Genomic DNA, 24,390 nt, shown 5'->3' on the forward strand with positions numbered 1-24,390 from the left:
AAATCCAACCCTAGTAAGGGTTAGCAAACTAAATTGAGATTCACATCCAATGGGATACGTACTAGTTAACCTTTAAAAATGATGTTGTAGAAGGATATTGTTGAGTCAGTGAGGTCATAAACAGTTTGTACAGTGTATTTGCATATAAAAATAGTTTACACACACACACACGCATGCACGCGCACACACACCCCTAAAAGCTTGTACACTGAATCATCACCAGTCCTTTTTATGTGAGTAGCAAGATTTTGTACAAACGTGTTCATCTGATATCTCTCCATCCCATTTCCACCAAGATCCCTATAGGAGTTCTCAAAGCAATGATTCAAGTTCAAGCGTCTTTGAACTTGAAATTCTCAGGCTTGTGCTTAAAACCCCCTGAAAACAAGCTCAGTGACCCTGGCCTCCCTCCCAACCAAACTCGACACCATTCCTTTCTTTTTTTTTTTTTTTCTCCTGAAACAAACCTGTAAAAGTTTTGGACAACAGTATTTGTAGAAGAGTTGGACAACAGTACAAAGAATTATCTTTCTCCTAAAAATTTGGTAGAAAATTGCCAAGCTAATGGCACATTGCCCCTGAACACTTCGGTATGTAATTTCTTCAGTCAGGGACATTGTCCTGTGTAAGCCAATTCAACTATCAAAGTTAGGAAATAAACATTGATATACTACTACAATCTGATCCTCAAATGGGGATTTGAGTGGTGCCAAGTGTCCCAGTCCTGTCCTTTGTGGCAAAACAGTTCAGTCCAGAATCAAGTTACAGTTGGTTGTGTCTTGTCTCCTTCAGTCTAGAATAGTTTTTTAGGCCTTCATGACCCCTGAAATTTTTTGAAGATGTCAGGGTCACTTGTAGGGTGTCCCTCTGTTTGGGTCCATCTGTGTGCTATGACTCTGTTAAATGAACATTTGTTAAGTGGGGCACAGGGTGCCAGATGGTAAGAGAAACTAGAGAAGCTAGAATAGAGGTTTATTACTTACAGGTCCTGCACGAAGTACATGGCATACCTCGAGGGTCCACACTGCAGGGTCAAGGCAGAGTGCAGAGAGAGATAGAGAGAGCCTGGATCACATGCCTTTCTCAGAGTCCAGTCTCAGGTGCAATGCAACTCCCCAGTTAGGGCCATATTGATCAATCCAAACCAAAACACTGGGTGGATATCAAGGGCCCCTTAAGCTTGGTGGGAAACCCATGCTATAAGAAAAGGCTCTTCTGATTTGTTGTTGCCGTGGAAGAATGTGAAAAATGCTTTGACCACCACTGAGGATGTGTTCTCTTTCTGTGTGTGACCAACAGCAGGCCCAGGAGATGTTAGGAAACAGAAAGAGGCAATAAGAAAACAAAAACCTCAGGGAATTCAGCCTCACGTTTGGAAATCATTATCTCCTCTACCATCATTATTGACAAAGGCAAAGATGCTGGGCATGCGTTATGATTCTGGCATTTGAGAGCAGGTGGGGCCGGGACAGTGTTCATGTGGTCATGTGGGCATGAGAGGGCAGCCAAAGTAAGCTGGCCTCCCGAGTCCCGAGTCCCATCTCCCCTCACCCACCCCCTCGTCTTCCTCCAACTCCCTTCCTTCGTCTTTCCAACAGCCATTAGCCAAGATTTCAGAAAGACTGAACTTTAGGCAGAGTGCGAGCCCCCTAAGCTTTTTTTAAAAATTAAGTTGTTATTGGGTAAAATATACATGTCATAAAATTTACTATTTTAACCATTTTTAAGTGTACAGTTCAGTGGCATTGAGTACATTCTCTATGCTTGAGCAACAGATACTGATTTTCTTACAGTTCTGGAGGCTGGAGGTCCAAGATCAAGGTGTCAGGGGGTTAGGTTTCCTCTGAGGCCTCTCTCCTTAGTTTGCAGGTGGCCACCTTCTTGCTGTGTCCTCCCATGGCCTTCCCTCGTGTGTGTAATCTCCTCTCTAAAGGCCCTATCTACAAATATAGTCAAAGGCTGGGGTGCTGGGGGTTAGGGCCTCCACATATGAATTCTGAGGACACACACCTCAGCCTGTAACAGTAACCTTCCTGAGAAACAGATTCCTCAACGGGATGAAAATGGGATGGGCGCTGGTTCAGCTGATACCCACGGAGCACTTGGCACAGCACCTGAGCACAGCAGCTTCTCTGTGGGAGCAGCCAGCGTTAGTGTTGTGTTTTCCCAAGTCTTCGTATGGGCTCTTCTAGAACATGTTGGGTGTTCACTTAACAAAGTGTGCTCCTGGGGCACCTGGGTGACACTGTTGGTTAAGCGTCTGATTTCGGCTCAAGTTAGGGCTTCATGAGTTCAAGCCCCACATTGGGCTCTGAGCTGACAGCTTGGAGTGTGAATACTGCTTCGGATTCTGTGTCTCCCTTGCTCTCTCCCCCTCCCCCACTCACATTCAGTCTCTCTCTCTCTCTCTCTCTCTCTCTCTCTCTCTCTCTCCTTCAAAAATAAATAAACATTAAAAAAAAACCCAACGTATGTTACTTCTCTCATCTTGGACTGAGCAGAGGCTAGGGCAGCTTGAGGAAGGAGTCTCCGGATCACAGCATTGCGGGAAAGAGAAAAAATGGGGAGGCAGACACAGACTTCACAGCCTTCACCTGCTAAACCTCCCTGCCCCAGCCAACTTGGGATGACAAAGATGCCTTATTTTAGTGATCAACAGTCAATTACAATGGACTGAGAGTGTGCCCGGCATTGAACCAGGTGCTCTGGAGACGTCTCATTTAATCCTCAAGTTGCTACTATTATCATCCCTACTGCTCAGATGAGAAAACTGAGGCCCAGCGAGTTTAAGTAGTGGGCATCACATAGATGCCAAGCATTAGAGTCAGCTTCAGACCCAGAAGTTCTGTTAGATGAGCCCAAAAGCTTCTGATGACAATTACATAAAAAGTCCATAAGCCTGTGAATAAGGATGGTAAGCCTACTTTTGTAATAAGGGGTATGATTGGAAGCAAGGATGCTGGCTGATTTTTCTTTCATGTAAAATTTTCCACTTCTTCAATAGCATCTGTGACATTCTTTCTAACTTAAGTTGTTTCAGGAAAAGACGTTGCATGTTGGGGCACTTCTCTCTTAAGGATGAAAAGAAAACCACATACACCGCCTCTCAGGGGTGGCTGCGGAGTTATCCTGGGTGTCCTCACCCGGGATTTTAGAACAGACGGCCACCTGGCCCCTCACAGCTCCATCCGTCTCCAACAAGTACTGATTTTCAAAACATTCAGGGTTTTTTTCTCTTAGGTTTTTTTTTTTTTTTGTCTTCTCTTCCCCTGCTCTTTTTTTTCTTCCTCTCTTTGTTTTTAAAGTCACTCATGTAAGTGAGCTGTGTCAACTTGGAATATGTGTGTCGTAAGCTCTGGGTCCCTCATGTTCCGACGTGAAGATAGATGTCTTGGATTTGAAGAGTTCTGGGAAGAATCACAGAGGGTTGGGTTGTTTTGTTTGTTTTCCTGAGCTCTCGAGGCAGTAAGAAAACCCTAACCTCACCACACCCACCCTTCCAAACCAATTTCTAAGTTGTTCCTCTGAGAAATCAGTCAAGCCCCTACACAGGTCAGCAAGAAAAATCCCTCTCATAGACACTGTCTAACTCCCTGGGGTCCATTAAAATGACTGTCTTTTTGCTAAATAATTTCTGGCGTCTTTGTCCTAAACTTTAGACAGATTTTGATCTGGAATGATCAAATTCATACAAGACACAGAACATCAGAAGTAATTAAGTATCCTCACTGCTGTCTCCACGCTGACCCAATCCAATTTTTCAGCCTTGCTGAGACCTCAGTGACATCTCCAAGTCACTCATCATGTCCACCCAGACTGGCCATGAAGCCAGTTACACAGCTCCTTCTGAGAAAACATGGGACTTCACACTTGGCGTTCGGTGACCCCCATGCCTGCCACAACTTCTGTGCTGAGTCAAAGGTATCTGATGAGGCCCAGACCTGAAGAGGAGACTGTGGGGTGGCCTGGGGTCAGCACACAGCCCTGTTAAAAGCCTGAATGCAACACACAGAGAATATAGCCACACAGACCGGCAGGGAGAGGGGAGCTGAGAAAAGAGAGAAGCAGAAACAGAGGGTGTGTCGAGCAGGGTAGAATTGCTACATACAGAACAACGGTTTCTCTTCTTCAGAGGAGACCGCACTCTGGTAGCTGGAGTTGCTATGGTTTCCTGAATCGTTTTCCAGTTCTCCATGAGGCCTGAATGTAGAGCTGCTGAATGGTTTTCTTCACTGTCTCACTGCAAAGAAGTATATCTTTATCAAAAAGCCACATTTCCTGAGGTCTCCTCAGGTTTTTATTGGTTTTTGGTCCTTTTCTGTTGTTGTTATTGTTTTTTTCCAAGTGGAAAGAGCTCAACACACTGGTCTAAAAAATGAATCTGTAATCTTGTCTCCCGGACCTATTCTTTCTCATGGGTCATCTATGCCTACTTTCGGTGTCACATCCCAATTCTCAGATTTCTCCCAATACTTTACAAGTCAGTCCCTCCATTTGCCAGACCCTACAAGTCTATCTCCACAACAGCTCCAAAATCTCAGGGCTGGTAAATGCTTCTCTCACCTTACGACTCTCCCCACGGCACTCTTACCAGACATCACTAGCCGATCACAGCACTCCTTCCCATGTACCTAAGCAAGGCTAAAAGCAATAACAGCTCTCTTCTTTAAAGGCTTGTTATACACACCAGGTACAGGGCTAACCATTCTGCATGCCTTTTCTCATTTAATTCTCATTAAAAAAAAAACAACAACCACCCTGTGTAAACATACTATTGGTTTTTCCATCGTACAGGTAGAAAAGAGGCTCAGAGAGAGGTGAAAAGTAGCCTGGCTTCTCCTTCCTCCAGCCCTCTGGTCTTTCTCTGTGGCCTCCCGCTTACTGACTCTAGCCTCGGCCGGTCAACAGGGAAGTCAAGGATAGCAGTTTGCCCGAGTCTGCTCCTTGTGGTACAGAGCAAAGCACAGGACACGGAATGGATCCGAGACCAAGCAGATAGACAGGCGAAAAGCCTCTCCTGATTTCACAACAAAAAGGAATGTGTTCTGACTCTGAAAGCCCAAAGCATTTGATCCAGAAATTTCCATCTGCCCTTAACATCTTTTATCATATTTACATTTGTGTCTAACATGTATTTGCTAGTCTTTTCTCCTTTGGTCCACAGGCTCTTTAGGTCTACTGGGAAGACTCAAGACTCATTCGTACGCCTTTACCCCATGCTTTGCTCAATAAATATTTATTAAATGATGAATGATATTCAATGCCTGTGTTTCTTCAGGCTGAGCTATGTAGCGGTGTGTCAAAGGGTATGCCAAGCCGCAAAACAAATACCTTACATTTCCCTGGAGAGTCAATTTCACGGTATGGGAAGTAACTTTAAACATAATTTTTATATAAAAACAAAAAACAAAATAAAGTTCAAATTTACATGATATTTTAAAGATGAAACTAAGTTTGACAAATAGTAGGCTCTTCATCTATTCATTTTTTTTAAATTATTTTCTTTTCGACAAATGTTGACTGATCATTCTCTATATGCCACACATCACTCTAGGCAGACGTGATTCCCGCCTTCGGGAATTTGCCAGTATGGTGTAGGCATCAAAGAAATTCCATAGAGGCCGGACAGCAAACGGCTTAGGCTTTGTGGGCCAAACATTCCTTGTTGCATTACTCCAGTATAGGAAAGTAGCCGTGGGCAAGAGGTGAACAAATGAGTGCCCTCCAAATGCAGTAAAACTGTATTTCAAAAACAGGCAGGGGCCTGGATTTGGCCAGTGGGCCACGGTTTACTGACCCCCCCCCAGATAGTGGGGAACACAGACGTTAAATAATTTCAGATGCTACGTTGTTAAGGATTAATGCAGTACAATATGCTCTGTGGGCAAAACTAGTGTAGGTCGCTTGGTCCAGGAGCAGGACCAGCTCCAAGGTTTTCCAGCGGTGCAGTCACACAGGGCCCACTCAGAAGGGACGCTGTGCTTGGTTTAATGCGCTGTTGCTGCAGTCTTGAAATTCTTGGTAACTTTGTTTTTGAATTTGTGAAGTCAGAGGGGACAATGGAATGTGTATGTACGAAGAGGCGCTGTGCCAGGCGCCAGTGAACACACCCGCCTACACTCATGGCAGTGTGCAGTGTGAGCAGCGGGCCTGGCCGTCCGGAGCATGCGCACACCTGGGGCTATCAGAGCCCCGAGGCGGTCAGATGGGCGCCCTGCCTGGAGTCTGGGCCTAGAGCGAAGTGGAATTCAGCAGTAGCAGAAGAGGGGGTGTAGGGGTGGGGGCAGCTGTGGAAGCCGGGGAGAGGAGAGGGGTTCCCTTGAGAGGCAGCCCTGGGATGCACCCTAGAACAGCTGTCTGTCCCCAGAGCCGGTCCCCAGAGCACCTGCAAATATTAACTGTCTACTCCGAGTACCAGGACAGGAACTGTTGGGCTCAGCTAGTAAACTCTGGCAGCAAATTATTACAAAACAGATGTTTGCACTGACATTGCAATAAAGGATATCAAGGAGTTATTAAAATTCTTTAAAGAATTTACAATTTTTAGATTTGAAAATTGTTGCGATATTGCAAACCAAATACCCATGGGTTTAGATATGGATTTTAAAAGATTTTTTCAAGATTGTCCTATTCAACAAAATAGAACACTATCTTCACACAAAGTTTTAGATAAGCCAATGATAACAAGGAAGATAATTTAAAAATTAATTTTTCTTGTAGTTGAGGATACAGTGATCGAATGTAGAAGGAGGCATTTTGAATTATATAAAAATCATGAAGCTGCTTTTGATTCTTGTATGACCTCCAAAAATCGTAGGAATTGCCAGAGGAAATATTAACATTAAAATATTAAATTTGTATATCAAAAATCAGAGAGTTAGGGACACCTGGGTGCTCGGTCGGTTAAGCATCTGACTTCAGCTCAGGCCGTGATCTCGAGGTTTGTGACTTCGAGCCCCGTGTCGGATTCTGTGCTGACAGCTCAGAGCCAGAGTCGGATTTTGTGTCCCCGCCCCCCCTCTCTGAAAAATAAATAATAAATGTTAATTTTGAAAAAAATATTCATAGAATTAACATGATTTCCATAAGATAAATACTATGTAAGTAGTATTTATTTTTCATTTATGGGTAATATAAATTCACATATCCAATTCAGAACATACAAGTGGTTTTTATGAAGAGTTAACTCTTTTTGGAAAAAAGTTCCACAGGAATCATTACCTCTGAATGTACTAAAATTTGTATTTCAAAAAAATTTATGGAAAATGTATCCCAGTGTTGTCACAACTATAAAATATGCTCACCTGCCTCAGTCATAGTAAATTTCAACTGTCAAAATTAAATTTACCAAAATATCTTTATGACCTTGCATTTACCGATGGCTACTAAGGTAACTTCCAACTGCGTGAATTGAAAAGGAAGATGGTAAAAGTAAAAATGATTATGACCTAATGAATGAATATGTATGAAAGTAAGCCAGAAAAATCTTGATGTTGTATTAATCCATACTATTTATTGTCTTATATAAAATAAAATTATGACCTCAAAACATGTTTGGGCCATTAAAATTTATGTTGTTATTCATATATCCTTACCATTCTTACTACATTTTATAAGTAATAAAATATTTTCAAAGAAAACCTTTCTAGTTTGCCTTTAGCTTTCCTTTCTTACCTACTTCTGGAACAAAGGGTCTGTATTTTCCTCTTGCACTGGCCTTGTGAATCACGCAGTCAGCGCTGTTCAGGAATGTGGGCAAGCTCTGCGGAGGAAGTGGAAAGGCCCAGAAGTACGAGGGAGCTGGCTGCCCCAGGGCAGCGCAGTTCTGAGTGTGGCCCCTGTGCCAGCGGCAGCCGGTCATCTGGGATCCTGTCCGCATTGCAGCCTCTCAAGCCTGGCTGAGAGCGAGCGCAGCAATCTGGTTTTAACCCCCCAGGAAACCCTGATGCGGCCCCAGTTTGAGGACCACTGAGAGGAGCACAGTGTCTGTACTGGGAGGTGTGGGGGGAGGCAGGACCCTGTCCTGAAGGCAACAAGGAGGTGATGGAGGTTTTAAAGCCATGTCCCTACACAGGTCACAGGGCCCCACAAGGTTCTGTCGGTCCCATCCCCCCGCCCCCTTCCCCATCTTGTCTTCTACCACTCTGGGCCTCAGCCACACTGACATCCTCTGACGGGCCTCCCACTCTCCCGCCTCAGGCAGGGCCTTTGCACCAGTTACTTCCTCTTCCCTGAATACTTTTACCCCAGAGCTGTCTTGCATTCTTTGGATATCTGCTCAAATATCACCTCCTCTGGAAGGCCCTCCCTAGCCATCCTATTTAAAAGTGCCTCCTTCGTGCCTGGGTGGCTCACTCGGTTGAGCATCTGGTTCTTGACTTCAGCTCAGGTCATGATCTCATAGATTGAGAGTTTGAGCCCTGTGTCCGCCTCTGTGCTGACAGCACAGAGTCTGCTTGGGACTCTCTCTCTCCCTGTCTCTGCCTCTCCCCTGCTTTCTCGTGCTCTCTCTCTCTCTCTCTCTCTCTCTCTCTCTCTCTCTTTCAAAATAAATAAACTTAAAAAATAAATTCAAATAAATAAAAGTGCCCCCTCAATACACACACACACTCACACCCCGATACCGCTTCCTTGTTTTATCTTTCTCCATCACACATACAAATACCTATTGTATTGCTTTCTTAGTTTGTGGGTTAATTATCTATCTTCCCCCATTTCCTAGTGGAGGGGTAATTCTGTGAAGGTAATGGTTTTGTTCTGTTTCATGTACTGACATATTCCCAGAGCCTATAAGTGCCTGGCAGAAAGGGAACACTCAATAAACATTTACTGAATGATCAAATAAAGAGGTTTCGATTCAAATAAACACACAACTATAATTAATAAGAAAAGGGTTCTCATGACCTGCTTGATAAAGTTGCTAACAGTTGTTCTGAACTTGGAGTGACCAGCTGGGTTTGGTCCTAGACCATTAGGGCTCTGGCAGGGGGCAGGGGGAATCCATGTGCTCCCTCACTTCTTCCCTTACAGTGGTTGAGGCCATGTGAGCCTTCGGCCCAGTGACTGTGAATCTAAGAGGTGTGTGTCAACGCCAGACTACGGCCGTCAATAGGAGTGTTTCCTCCATGTCTTCCTTCTCAGTTGGCTGTGATCATGGAAGCCTTGTTGGCACCACAAAGTCAATACATGGAGGAAAATATTCCTTGACTTTCTCTACGGGAGAAATAAACCTTTGCTGTGATAAATCATGGAGATTTCTGGGCTTATTTGTTCCGGCAGCATAGCCTCGCCCAGCCTGCTGAGCCTCACTACAAGAGTCACTATAGAGACAACAGTCATAGAGAGCAAATTCAGAAAGAAATGAATCTTCTATCATGGAGGATAAGTATTTGGTAGCTGTGGGAAGATGCCGTACTGCGTTCTCGAGTATAAGTATGCAAAAACGCTGCCTGCACAATGCCCGGGTTGCAAAACCGAAACTGTGGGATGAATGCATAGAGGTAGAGTCTGAGACTCTAGGCTAGGAATTAGTCCGTCAGAATTTGAATCTCAGCTCTCCCACTTGCTTTGAACAAGTTAATTAGCCCCTCTGGGCCTCAGTTTCCTCATATGTAAATAAGGATAATAACATTAGCAACCTCAGAGAATTGTTGCAGGACTGGATGTAGTCAGGGAAGGGAGGTAGTGGGTCCCAAGTGCTTGGCATGTACCGGCTCCTTAAATCTTCACAGCAGCGCAGTGAGATAGGTCCTGTTTTATCCCTATTTTATAGACAGTGAAATAGATGTACAGAGAGCTTAAGTAACTTGCCCAAGGCCACACAGCTGGTGAGTAATGGAGCTGGATTTGAACCCTGCAATCTGACTATAGGGACAGGCAGGCAGATTTGAGGCAAATCAGCATCAACACTGAGTAATCAACTGACCTTGAGACAACTTAACTTTTTGCAGTCATGATTTCTCTTAAATTAGGAAACTAGTAATACATATATATCCATCTACAACATGGTGGGTCAGTTGGGATAATGTATATAAAATACCCCCACTCTAGCTATTGTTGTAACGATAATGTGCCAGAGGACACAGCCCACGTGTGTGTCTGGAGTAGTCACAAAAAGGTGGGACATTTGGTCAGTCTCTTCTACTCCCCACGGAGTTTATGGGAAGACCTATTCCCCTGTTGGGAGGTCACACATTTACTAGTGCAGACCAGGTGCCCAGCCCCTTATCAGTTCCTCGGATACACATGTGATGGAGAGCCCCTGCGGGGGGAGGGGAGGTCCCCCTCTTTCCTATCACTACCACCACCAACAACTACAGGCTTCCAGAGCAGTAGCAAAACTTCAACAGCAACGTCCGGCCTCCGTAAGAGAAAAGATCGCTTCTGCAGTAGGAGAGGGGAAGGAGAGCGAATTACAAGATTTTTCTTTCTAGGTCACATTTTTGCCTCTTATTTACCACCTCTTCGGAGTGACTTGGGGGCAGGGGGACGTGCTGGGAGGGGCGGGCAGAAAATACTGCCTCTTTCTGATGCTCCTTTCAACCTGTTTGGGAGTGAGGCTGACGGAGGGTCGAGGGCCGAGGCTCCCCAGATGGAGAGGCCGGTCACTTCGGACACGGACTGCCTCGCCTCCCAGCCCCACGCAGGCACGTGAAGGTCACAGAGTCGCGGGAGGCTGGCAGGCACCCTCGCCCCCGGCCTGCCGAGAGGCGTGGCCGGCTCCGCGGCCCAGAACGTTTCCAGATGACTCGGGAGGCTCCTGGGCCCGGAGGCCCGCGCGCAGCTCCCCCACCCCGGGGGCGCACGAGGCCCGCAGCGCGGCCGGTTCCGAGCGGCGCGCTCCAGGCCGGGCTTTCGGCTCTCCCTGCTGGAGGCCCGCCACCCTTACTGAGTGAATTTCCAAGAAAGCAGTTGACAGGCTTGGCAGTGCTATTCCTGGAAATGTTCAATAGGCCATCTTCTGGCAGGGCTGCCGCCGACGGATGGGTCGGAAGGGGAGACCGCGTGCTCAGCGCCATCGTCGCCCGGCCTATTCCCGGGTGCCCTTGAGCCACAGCCGTCCCCAAATACCACGGGCTGGTGGCTGGCGGGGGCCGCGGGCCTCCTGGAGCTCGCCTCCTCCCCTGCAGGGCGGCTGCCAGCGGGCTTGCTGCTAAATGAAGACAGACGCCCTGTGACTATAAATTATAGAACACATCAGCTCCAGCGGATGCACTGCGTGTCCCGCAGTAAACCCTTCAGGGGACACTTGGCCAGCGCCAAAGGGCACGCTCCACAGCGGCTTTAACTCCTGTAGCAGGCGCAGGAGAAAGGCCAAGGCCACGCTGGGCAGAGGAGACCCAGGCAACTCTCAGCGGTTGGAAGGAATTTCCCTCTGATGCAGAGCAGGGAGCGGACGGGGGCTTCTCAACCTCAGCGCCATCGACATTCAGACCGATGCTTCTTTACTGGAGCCTTCGCGGAGCCCTAGGAGGTTTAGCAGTGTGCTTGGCCTCCAGCCAACAGATGCCTGTAGCACTTCCTCCTATGCCCCCCCCCCCCCCCCCCCCCCCCCCCGCCCCGTTGTGACAACCAAAAATACCTCCAGACATTGCCGATGTCCCCTGGAAGGCAGGTGTAGGGGAAAGGAGATGGGGATTCTGTGGGTGATGCTGGGGAAGACAGAGAGGGATCTCAGAATTTGGTCTCCAGCTGAGCTGTCTGAAGCCTGGCAAGTTGCAGAATGCTTGGGCCTCAGTTTTCTTGTCTCTGAAATGGGGAGAGAAAAGGGCAAATCTGAGGAGTGTGGAGATCAGTTTGGGATAACGCCAGGCATTGCACTCCGAGGTAAAAGGTGCCACATAAATAAATCAGGGTAGCAGCAGAATAGCGGATTCTTGAATCCCCACCTCAAAGGGCCTGGCTTCCTTTGAAAGGAGAAAATAGCTGAATATTTATAAAACTCCCAAGACTCTTAAACAAGTGCTTTAGAAAGCTTCTTTCTTTCTTTTTCTATGTCCTTCCTCCCTTCCTTCCTTCCTTCCTTCCTTCCTTCCTTCCTTCCTTCCTTCCTTCCTTTTCTGAATTCAAACAAGATTAGGTACGCTGTTGCTGCCTGAGGTTAATGAACATGATTTCCTTTTGTCCTCCTTGGACGAGGATTTATTTATTTCCTTATTATTTTTTTTAATCAACACCCTAGGAATTGCATCCCTCCAGTGGAGAACAGAATATAAGGAAAGGGGAGTGTGTGACAGGGCCCCCCTCTATTTTTTTTTCACAAACGTAGCACCATTTTCTTCATGAAGTAGTGACCCAAACTTACCAATGAAACACCACAGCCCTATAGAAAGTTACTGTTGCTTTAAATGAGCTTTACTGTTATATAATTCTCCGGCTGACTTCATCCTGCCAGCTTTCAAGGAACTATAAAGAAATCTTTAAAGGCTAATGTTTCTCCTGTTCCCACTGGCAGAAACAACACAAAGGAAATGGGTAGCCTGAACTTCCTCAAAGAGCCAAGTCCTTGAGGACAAGGCTACCTACGTCCAGCCCCACCTCCCCCCAGTCTCCTGTCCTTATCAAGCTCCAGGGAGCCTGGGCCCTTCCTTTGCGGCTCTGCACATTGGAAGACCCAAGGCCACATTCGCTTTGGAAGACAGAACAGTGTGATTAATCAAAGAAAACAAAAACAGCTCGGTTTTCCATAACGGGCCCACCGAAGGGCTTTTCTAGGAAAAACCCAGATGGTGCTCTTCCTTCTATTTCCCTAAAGGCTGACAGCCGGGAGCGGGAGCGGAGGGGGAGGGGCTTGGTGACGGGTATGGGCAGAGGTACCCAGGGAAGTGCATTCCCAAATAGTCCCTTCCCAGAAGAAGACTTAATTATTCTAACTAGCTCGTAGCACTGAGCGTCCGAGGACAGCGAGGGCCCTGTGGAAAAGCAGGCCTCCTCCTTCTGAGGCACCACTGTCCCCGCCCAGCCCAAGGTAGTCACCAGCTTCTCTGGAATCACTCTGATCAGACAGGGTTCCTAGCAGGGGACTGCGGAAGCGAGACTCTGAACCAAACCAACAGAGAAGAGTCAGAAACTGCGGCCATGTGGCCCAGAAACTGGCCATGTGGCCAGCGGGCGCAAGCTTACCTCAGTAGAAGCACAGTGTATGTAATTCTAGAACAAGGCAAAGACAGAGCTGGGACTAGGGTGAGGAGAGTAACCTATCGCCTCCGGGGCAGAATATAGAAGCACCGGAGAACCCCAGCAGTCACATAAATAATAGAAACAGTATTTCAGTGCTGTGCTTCAAAACCTCAAAATTAATGTCCAAAAAATCCATGATGAACAACATATCACAATTTAAAGACAGGGTTTGGTTTCACAAGCGTCGTGTGTCTCCAGTGAACAGCAGCGTCTCATAGCTTTAGAGGGTCTCTGTGAGGCAGAGCGGCCGGAGGCCAGGACTCAGAGTCAGGGATGGACCATCAGCCCTTTGGCTCTATGGCCTGCAGCATGTCCCCAGCCTCTGAGTTCTGCTTCTCACTTACAGAGTGGTCTTAGTATTGGCCACACTTTCCTCACAGGCATTGTTAGGACCAAACAAAATCTTGTACATTAAAGCATTGGATAGGCCCTAAGCTGGGGTATTCTTGAACCGTATAACAAAGAGTATAACAGTGATACTTGCAGTAGTAGGCAATGCGGGAGGTTTTTGGTGAAAGAAAAGGGAGGAGAGAGGAAAAGGTTGTGCCCCTTGGCTGTGTGGTGGGAGGTGGGGAGAGCCAGAATCTAGGTTTTGACCTGAAGTCGAGTCTCTGCTCAGCTGTTTACAATTGCAGAGCTTTGGCCCCTTTTCCAACTTCTCTGTGCCTCAGTTTTCTCAATCTTAAAATGGGGAGACTAATTGACCATGCAGTGCACGGCCCCTAATATAGTATGGTACAAGCTACATATTAACCACTTACACACACACACGCGCACGCACGCATCTCCCTGCATTCTCACACCCTTACCCCAGGCCTCTCCCATTGAGGTAAAAGCAAAGGAGGGGTGCCTGGGTGGCTCAGTCGGTTAAGCATCAGATTCTTGATTTTGGCTCAGGTCATGATCTCACCATTTCATGAGTTGGAGCCCTGAGTCGGGCTCTGCACCCTCACTGTGTGGAGCCTGCTTGGGATTCTTTCTCTCGCTCTCTCTCTCTGCCCCTCCCTGCTCGTGCACTGTCTCTCTCAAAATAAATAAATAACAACGTAAAAAAATGAAAGAAAAGGTGGAGAGAAACAGGAGAGGCAGGAAGAATATAGCCCAAGATTGGAGGAGGTGAGAAAAGAGAATCCGGGGGATGGTGGGGGGGGAGGATACAGGAAAGGAAGAAGGAAGAGAAGCAGGTGGGGACAGTTAGGTCCCATCCTGAGCTAAAAGCCCTCATAGAGCAAGTCCGTTTCCCAAGAAACATCTGGGGAAAGAATCAAGCTCAACAATGTACTTTATCTGTGATGACACACATAGGTCTGATTCATTTGTTTTACCTGCTGTAGAATATTCTAGAACATGGCTGCATTTATATATCCATTTCCCCAAGGGTGGACATTTAAGTTGTTTAAGGGGGCTTTGATCCTATTGGGAATGTTTGATTTCTTAATTTGGGTAGAAGATACAAAGTTCAATCTCTTGGTCTCTTTTTTTCCCCTAAGTCTGAAACAGTGGAGCTCATCTAGAACTCTGACTGATTCTGCCAAACTTCCAGGCCTTTTCCTTCAGTTCAAAGGCAGGTGGGGTTTCTGAGAGTGGATGCAGGGTCCACCTGCTCCACAGAGGAGACAGCGCCCCTGGTGGCTCTGCCTGCACTCAGCCACAGCTCACAGGCCGGTGGCTTCCCAGATAGGCCCAGTGACCTGAGATCTTGCCCTGACCTGTAGGCCCCAGGGCAGGGCCCCACAGGCAGTTCCAGACCCAGTGCTGGGATTTCATGGAAGTCTCGGAGGAGAGATGCTTCAGGGGGAAATAGTTTTCTGCCTGAACAGCTCAGCTCCTCTGAATGGCATCTCTGTAACTTTCATAATGGAACAAAGGGGAAGGCTGTTTGCAAGCTTGGGGAGGCGAGAGTCACAGTTGATCCCCTGGAAATTAGTCCGTGCATTTCCTTACGAAAGAACGGGAGAAAGAAGTGCCAAGAATCCAAAAGAATAAATCTTCTGGAAACAGTTCCTGTTTGCCTGTGGAATGTGTGGCTCCTCCTCCGCTCTCCTCCAGTAGCTTTGTTTCCTAGAGACTGTTTGCTTTGGCTACAATCAGAATCAGTCTGCATTCCCCAGAGTCCACCTGCTCTGAGCGGTGGCCTCAGACAGACAGCCTGCTGCATGAACAATCCCCTACGGGCCTGGGATTTTGGGTGAGGACTAGGGTGAGGTGAGTGATGTGCTGCTACCTTCCGGCACAAAGTGTGAGGGGACACCCCAAAACTCAGTAACTGACATAAGTATATTTTAACGCAATATTTTAAAACCTCAAAGTTAATGCAAAAAAAAATCCATGATGAACAACACATCCATATTTCAAATAGAGGCTGGGTCCGTGTGGAAACAACCAGGAAGTGCTGGGGTCAACCTTTTCTTTGTGAATCCTGGCCCCATCTTGGCCAGCCAGGGAAGAGATGTTCCCACCACCTCCCGAAACACCCATCTAACAGGACAGCAGGGTCTGACCTCTACCAACCACCACAACCCACAATCCGCTGCCCAAAGACCCACACACGGCTCTGGGCCTCTTCCTCCCCTCCAGCTGCTCAGCCTCCTGCCCCTCCCCGGCTAGAGCAATTCAGCCTCATCGGTCTGAGGATCCCCGCACATGGTTCATCACACACAGTACATGCCGTGTATAATGGTGTATGAACTATTTACTCCAGTGGCCCCAAACTGACTTCTAGAGGGCATCTTATTTAGCTCATAAAAATTTTTCAAAAATTAATTACTTGCTTACATTAAAAAATTGGTGGAGTCTCACCAAAAAAAAAAAAAAATCCCAATTTCTTGCTTGTCTTTAAAAATCCAAATTTCTACCTTGTCTTTAAAAATCCAAATGTTCCGCAACTAACAACAATAATACCTGTTTGTTGAGAACATGCTAAATGCTGAAAACAGGACTCAGTACTTGGAGATATTTTTTCTGTTTTAACCCTCACGGTAATTCTGTACTTACATTTTAAAGATGATGAGTCTGAGGCTCAGAAAATTGAAATAACCTGGCCTGGCCTGAATCACACACCTAATAAGCAGGTTGGCCAGGCTCAAATCAGAGGAGTTTGACTCTAAAGCCCATGCTCTCTTACTTCTGTGTCATCCACTATCCCGAGGGCGTAGACTAAATGACTGGGTTTTAGAAGTGTTCCAAGAAGCCTGGAAGCCGCTGGGCAAAGGGCCTGGGTGAGTGCATATGGGGTGAGGTGGCTGGCTTTGCCCCCAGGGCTCCTGCTTCTTTTGAAGCAGCTGCCCCCACCTTTTTTTAAAATAACCATTTTATAAATTGGAGTCCCATTCAAGAATTCTTAGGGAAAAAGAATTTCACTGCTCAGAAACAAAAAACGAAACAAAACCCCAAGCCCAAAGGATCTTTTTAAATCTCCTCTCCACTTACCATGTTTTCCTGGACCAGCAGGAAAACTTTCTCGGCCCACCTTTTGAGCATTTGGGTGCTAGTCGGGCCACCTCTTATGACCAGTGAACGATCATGTGTCCAGAACCTAGTAGCCATAGAGCCAAGACTTCCCTCCAAGACGTGCTGAGGGTAGAGAGGGGCCGTGTGAATCTGTGCTGAGGCCAACACAGGCTGGGAAATGCTGCCCTGAGGACAAGGGTGTGCGGTAAGGACGGCAGACGCCAAGAGCCATGAGCCTGGCAGAGGCTGTCCCTGTGCTGCTCTTGGGTCAAGTCTTTTAGTGGTAGTCATGAACGCAGTCCATCGTGGCTGTCTGGGAACTGAATGTATTCTTTATGAAGTGTCAGGAAGAGTGACCTCAAGGCAGCTGAGTGCAGTGGGAAGAGCCCAGGGGGGAACCAGAGGTGAGCTCTGTCACAGCTTGGCACTTCAGGATCTTGGACATATATAAAGTGTGTTGCCTCTCTCTACATACCTTACCCAACAGCTCTAGGGACTCAGGGAAACTACTTTAAAAAACAGAAAGTGACTTGAGAATGGGAGTCTGTCTTAATGACATGTATGTGGTCTGACAAGTCCAAACCAAGAAAGAGTAGGAGATTCTAGACCCTCTCTGAAGACAGGACTGCTGAAGCTAGCCTTGCCAATGTGATATTAGCCTTGACTTCAACTGCCATCCATTTGCCAATATCTCAAAAAATCCAGAATCTGTTCAGATTTCTCTCCTCAGATTCCAACCGATAGTTCTTACTTTGTATTGAACACCTCCAGCTGGGTGTCCCATACACACTCCTCCAGCAGTCCCCTAGACGGCATTCTTCCACATCCCTCGGAAACCTGCTCCTTCAGCAGGGCACAGTTCAGGAGCTGGCATCCCTAGGCATACATCCCAGAAATCTGGGAGCCATATTGGACTGTGTCCCTACCTCATTTCTCATGGTTAGTCCATGTCGAGAGTCAATCCACCCCTTAAGGAGCTTTTGAATCTACTTCTCTCCAGCTTGAATGGTGTGATCCTGGACTAGACCACCCCATCTCTGACCCAGATGATGACAACTGCCACCTATTAGTAATCCTGCTTCGGAACTTGTCCTCTATCCTGTGTCTCATGCTCCACATCACCAAATACATACATACAGAATAATGATCATTCTAGAACATAAGTCTGATTGTCTTAGACCATGCTTAAATCCCTTTGATGGTTTCCCGTTTTTCTTAGGATAAAGTCCTAACTCTTGACCGTGGTATGCAACGTTAGCCCTGGCTCATCTTTCCCTCCATCTCTACTCTCAGTATTCTGCCCAAACCATATCTCTTTCAGTTCCCCAAATTCACTCTATTCTTCACCTCATCCCTTTGTATGTGTTCCTCCATCTGCTGAATATATAGCCCCTGTGATGGTCAAGTTTATGTATCGACTTGACTGGGCTAAGGGATGCCAGGGAGCTGGTGAAACATTACTTCTCGGCATGTCTGTGAGAAAGTTTCTAGAAGAAATTGTCATTTGAATCAGTAGATTGACCCAAGGCAGGTGGGCATCTTCTAATCCACTGAGGGTCTGAATAGAACAGAAAGGCGGAGGAAGGAGGCATTTGCTGTCTGCTTGAGCTGAGGCATCCCATCTTTCAACCAGGACTTAAACATTTGGCTCCCCTGGTTCTCAGGCCTGTTGGACTCAGACTGGATTATACCACCAGCTGTCCTGGTTCTGTAAATTCATTGTTGGCCTCCATAACTGTGTGAGCCAGTTCCTATCGGTAATATATATTATATATATTCTGTTTGTCTTGTGAAATATAATATAATATATAATATATAACCCCACTAACTCCTATTCATCCTTTGGGCCTCAGCTTAGAGGGCACTTTACCCAGGAAGCTTTCACTGACTTTCCAAGACTGAGTGGATGACCTCTCTCTTGCATTTCCAAAGCACCTTGTTCCACTATCATTTTTAGTTCTGTTGTAATGCAGACGTTATAGTTACATATTGTTGACTTAACGTCTTTTCCCATCTGGCTGCAAACTCCGTGAAAGTTAGCATGTATTCTATTCTGTTTACATTTGTATCCCTTGAGTCTGGGTCAGAGCCAGGCACACAGCATGTGCTCAGTAAATTCTTATTTTTCTGACTAAAGTGGTCAGACTACCACAAGTATGAGTCACCTTTTAACAGAAATATTAAGGATACTACCAGGAAAGAGTATGCTTGCTAAGGAAAATATTTCAGTCAGATGTGCAAGTCAGACTGTGCTCTAACAGTACCAAGAACTGACTATTAATGCCTTGGCAATTTGCTAACTTCTCTGCTTCCTAGAAGTCCACATATGTTGGGAATTTTTTTGGTAAAAGCTGTGAAACAAAATGAATATCTGTCTATGTATTTGAGAACTTCCTGAGCTTGATTTCTTGTTGCTAGACTGACATGGCTTCAAACCCTTGTTTTAGGTCCTCTGTATTTTGTTGTGACTTTCTATACCCTCCACTCATTATGTCTCTAAAGTTGAAATCTCCCCCTGAGGACAATGTCAGAAAAAGAGCTGTCATTAAAAGTGTATCTGCACCTGGTATCAAGAGGCAGAAGCATGAGGCTTTTATTTTTAATTTTAATCAGTGTTTTGACCTTGCTCTTATCTGACGTTTCCAAATTCTGGACAATTGGTTAAGCTTTTTCAGTTATTGTGTTTCTCCACACGTCTCTCATTTTCTTTTTCTTTTTAATTTTTTTAGTGTTTATTTTTGAGAGAGAGAGAGAAAGAGAGAGAGAGAGAGAGAGAGAGAGAGAGAGAGAGAGAGACAGAGTGTGAGTGGGTGAGTGGCAGAAAGAGAGGGAGACACAGAATTCAAAGCAGGCTCCCGGCTCTGAGCTGTCAGCACGGAGCCCGACGCAGGACTCCAGCTCAGGAACCATGAGATCATGACCTGAGCTGAAGTCAGATGCTTAACCGACTGAGCCACCCAACTGCCCCTCTCATTTTCAAGCATAGGTAAATAATAGATTCGAAACGCGTTGGACCCTCCCTGGTGTTCGACTATAGGAAGTACAAAAACCTGTATTCAAGTCTTAACTCCACCATTGATAAGCTTGTGACCTTGGCACAACTATCTAACCTCTCTGAACTTCATCTTCCTCCTTTGGAAAGCAAGAATGACACCAACCTCGCTCCTTACTCTCTTCCTTGAGTGTGGGAAGCACCGCATAAATGGTAATGTCCTTCCCAAACAGTTCTGCTATTAATTATGCCCATGACCATACACTGGTCCCTATGGAATCTCTGTGGACTGAAATAATTTTCTATGATAACAAATCTCTACCCTTGGCAGGAACAGTTGCCAACCAGTCTCAATATCCATATTCAAGAAGCTAAAGCTTTTAAGATTCCTATTAAATGATAGGATTGTTAGCGTTTTTCCCTTCCTCATATGCTCTGCTCCTTCTTGTGGTTCTGGGGAGGGGAAAATCTCATCCCACATAGAAAACAGAATCACGGACCTCTCGGTATTTGAACTCTGGGTCCAGAATTCAGCTGGGCCACCATCAGTGGAAACAAAATCCTGCAAGGAGTGGGAGATGCAATGCCTAAGGATGGAGACTCAAAAGAATTCTGGAGGCAGTGAACTGTAAGAAGCCAGGGGCATGGGCATTTTGGCTTGGCAGCTGGACATCTTATCTAAATCTAGATTTATATTTCCATACACTGACTCCTTACCTTTGCCAGAACATACACCAGAGATCTTTCATAAACAGTACCTTGTTTCATTCCTACAGCCATCCTGAGAGGTTGGCAAATACTACTATACCCATTTTTCAGAAGAAGAAACTGAGGAGAGTGTGCCTAGATCACATACAATCATGCAGAATGGAGGTGGTACTTCACATGGGCTTCTGATTCTAAGACCAGAGCTCTTTCCACCATTCTCTGCTCCCCTCTTGCACAGCTGGGGAAGAGGAACCCATCTCAGAGGAAGCGTATATTCTAGAACGCCTTCATAGTGCAGAAAGAGGAGAAAACACCAGGCTGGGGGTGAAAAAGACCTAAGCCACATCCCCAAACATTCACTCTTGGGATGGCAATTTCCTTACTTCTGCAAAGAAAAGGTAGCAATAAATGATTCCACGTTCTCTCTGATGTTTGCATTTCTTGAATGAATGTGCATCTTCAGTTATTTTAATGCATAACCCAAATACTTGTGACACAGAAGAAATGCCAAGAAAAGGGGCGCCTGGGTGGCTCCATTGGTTAAGTGTCAGCTTTGGCTCGGGTCATGATCTCATGGCTAGTGGGATCGAGCCCCATGTCGGGCTCAGTGCTGACAGCTAGCTCAGAGCCTGGAGCCTGTTTCAGATTCTGTGTCTCCCACTCTCTGACCCTCCCCTGCTTGCACTGTCTCTCTCTGTCTCTCAAAAGTTAAAAAAAAAAAAAAAAGAAATGCCAAGAAAAAAAAGGAGTACATGACAAGTTCAATAGCATTTATGGTCTCTTTGACCCCATATGACCAGTATGGCTGATTTTAAAAGTTGGGATTTCCACTCATGGCTTCTTAGAAATAGGCTTCATTAACTTCAGTTAATCTTTCCACATTTCAATTTCCTCATATGAATGAGAAACCCCATTACCCAACAACATTACCTGTGGCACAGGAAACAGGAATTTTTCAATTCCTTCATTCTTGCTATCTTGCCTCTTCTTATCCTCTTGACCCCAATGCAAGGGAAGAGGCCTCGCTAGTCTGAGTGGTCAGAGCCTGGGACCAGGGCAGGGTTGTGGTCCCTAGGCACGGTTCTCTTTCTTCTCTGTCTCATGCCCAGTTGTGTGGGGCATGTGGACTCAGCTCTCAGACTCTCTGCCTCCTCTATGCGAGGGTCCAGGGAGATAAATCAAATCACTATTCATTTTGTAATCTTACCTCCCACCCCTGCATCCTTCTAGAGGGTACTAAGATCTCAAAATTTTGATTCAGGAAGGAGTGACAGGCTCTGTTTAGGCCTCAAGGCCTAAGCCATGTGCTTCCATTCATTTTAAATCAAAACTTATAATGGGGGTTATTAGCTGTTGGCTCGGTTATTTGAGTCATGTCCTCTGCCTATCTCTTTCTAGAGAACTGTTGGAGCCCGTCTCCATGACCATCCCCAGTGAACTCCCACTCCTGGTACTCATGCCCTTTTGTAGTTCCCTCCCACCCTGCACCAGGGTTGATCCGTGTGACCAACAGAATATGGCACACGTGATGGTACGTAACTTCTCAGCTAGTTATAAAGAACCCCCTGACTTCTGTCTTGGTTGCTCTGTCTCTCTTGGATCATTTAACTCTGGGGAAAGCAGCTGCCATGTCTTGAGAAACCCATGGAGAGGCTTCTGTGATTCCTTCCTAGAACTTACCCCTCTCTTTCTGCTCCCATCCGCCATGGCCAGCAGCACCCAGTCTATCTCATTATCCCTACATGAGTGCTTGTCTGAATTTCTCCAGCTCTCTGAGACCAGGTATGGACATTTCTTACTTGTCTCTGAATCCTCAGTGCCTTGCAGTACCTGGCAGATTGCAGGCTCTCCATAAATGCTTTTTGAATGAAGAATGGAAGGAAATGTAGTTTTATATTTAGCATATACTCATACTTCATATTTATTTATTTTTCCTTTTTGTTCAAGTATCAACTTTTAACAGCTTATTGAAATATAATTGATATATAAAGAAGTGCACATATTTAATATGTGCACTTTGGTGAATTTCAACCTGTGCAAATACATGATACCATCACCACAGTCAAGGTCATAGACACATCTAAAACAGCATCTCCCAAAGTCTCCTTCTGTCCCTTTGCTGCTGTTGTTGTGGCTTTGTTTGGTTCTATGGTAAGAACACATACCGAGAGACCTACTCTGAGCAGACTTTGAAGTGCACAGAACCATAATAACCGTAGGCGCCGTGTTGCACAGCAGGTCGCTAGCATGGATTCATCCAGCAGGACTGAAACTTGGTATCCACCGAGTAACACCTCTTCATTTCCCCCTCCTTCTGGCCCTGGCAACCACCTGTTATATTCTCTGCTTCCCTGAATTTGACTAGTTTAGAAACCTTATATAAGTAGAATCACGCAGTATCTGTCCTTCTGTGATGGGCTCATTTTGTTCAGCATCATGGCCTCTAGGCCTATCCACATTGCCGCAGAGGGAAGGATAGCCTTCCCTGTTTAAGCTGAATAACATTCATATTTTAAATGTCAAAAGTGTAGGGTTTGAATGTTTTCCAGTAGAAGCCACGTGAAGCCATCTATACTAGGTTTCATAGACATATAAGATCGCTGAGTAAGTCTGTGTGTAGAAGTAAAAGGCAAGTCTAAGAAGTCTCTTGAACTTACAAGGGGTTTCCACTCTGTCTCCAAATGTGACCTCATACTTTTAGTTTCAGTGTGTACTGCAGAGTTACCCCCCTCTTCACAATGGACAACTTTATTTTTTCCCTTCTTTGTCCATATGCCTAATCTAATAATATTCAGTGTTTATCGAATTAAACTTACTAAGCTGAGTATTTTGGCCCCCAAAATGTATTAATTCCAAGTTTCTTACTATTGCCACTTTGGGTCTGTTTTTACTCAATTCTACAGTCTCCTGAGATTGGCAGATGTTAATTCCAAAGACTGAGTGGACCTCTAAGAAGAGAGTATGGAGAGGAAACCACAGAGGCCAGGCTGACATTTTGTTTGTCTCCTAAATCTAGATTCTCAGAATCGGGCTAACATTGAGCCAAAGGCCCCAGGAAATCTGCTTTCATCTTCCCCTTCCCTCAGAGAAGCAGTCTTCACAAGTTGATCAGTTGATTTATATGTGGGTGTTGCAAAGTTCAAAATCTTTAACTCCAAAAAAGGCCAAATTTATTTTAAAGATGGATTATGAAGAAAAATGATCAGAAGGAGGACATTATATTCATGACCAACCTAAGAAGGCTCTGGAAACAGTCAAATGTCTATACACAAAGTTAGGTGTGTATTCATACACAGAGCAGTCAGACCTCTAGACACAAATTTAGGTGAGTGTGTGTGTGTGTGTGTGTGTGTGTGTGTGTGTGTAAGACATACCCCTTCTTTGGTATACAGGGCAGGGTTCTCTTATCTTCATGGGATAATCTCCTAGAAAGCCATTTTATCAGAACATGGAGTTCCATTTATCTAGTTTCTAAGGATTAGTCTCAGGGTAATGTGATGTAATACACACAGGCAACAATACAAGGTTTCTCTACTTAAATCAAACATCCAAATTACTATCAGTAAGACAAACAGTACCTTCTCTCCTGTACATGCAGTGTCTGCGTGAAATACTACTTCAGTAGTGAGAAATCCAATTCTTCTGAAAGTCTTCACTCCCTTCCTTCTCGTAGCTGATTCTGGGATTTCGATGTGCAACAAACATAAAACAAAAAGAAGAGGAGAAAAGCACTTTTTCCTGGAAGCCACAAAAGACCAATTTCTTTTTTTGAGCTTTGCAGAACATACATAAGGCAGGATGCGTCCCTAAACAGCTCTGACACATTTATCAGCCACGATGCTTTCTCTGTTAAGAGAGAACAGACCCAGAACTATTGTTTCTGCCAAAAAAAAAAAAAAAAAAAAAGTGCTGTTTGAATCCTTGTGTACTTCCTCTTTGCAAGGACGACTTGGGCTTCATTAAATAGTCACCAGAAGACAAGATCTCTTGCTTTGGAGGCAGACAGGCCAACGGATTGACTTTGTCACCTCAATGTGGTAAGAGGTATCGATGTTGACCAT

The 24,390-nt window shown here is 45.7% G+C and overlaps 1 long non-coding RNA gene across 1 annotated transcript; it reads right to left on the reverse strand.

Annotated features, from left to right (window-relative positions):
- Positions 1-3,117: 3,117 nt before the first annotated feature.
- On the reverse strand, positions 3,118-24,118 carry LOC115304327. Its single transcript, XR_003914384.1, has 4 exons — positions 23,908-24,118; positions 11,582-11,748; positions 4,109-4,240; positions 3,118-3,407 (listed from the first exon to the last, which is right to left on the reverse strand). It is a non-coding gene; the product is annotated as an uncharacterized LOC115304327 (long non-coding RNA).
- Positions 24,119-24,390: the final 272 nt, after the last annotated feature.

This window comes from Suricata suricatta, chromosome 10 (genome assembly GCF_006229205.1).
Source record: "Suricata suricatta isolate VVHF042 chromosome 10, meerkat_22Aug2017_6uvM2_HiC, whole genome shotgun sequence".
In the NCBI taxonomy this organism is placed as follows: Eukaryota; Metazoa; Chordata; class Mammalia; order Carnivora; family Herpestidae; genus Suricata; species Suricata suricatta.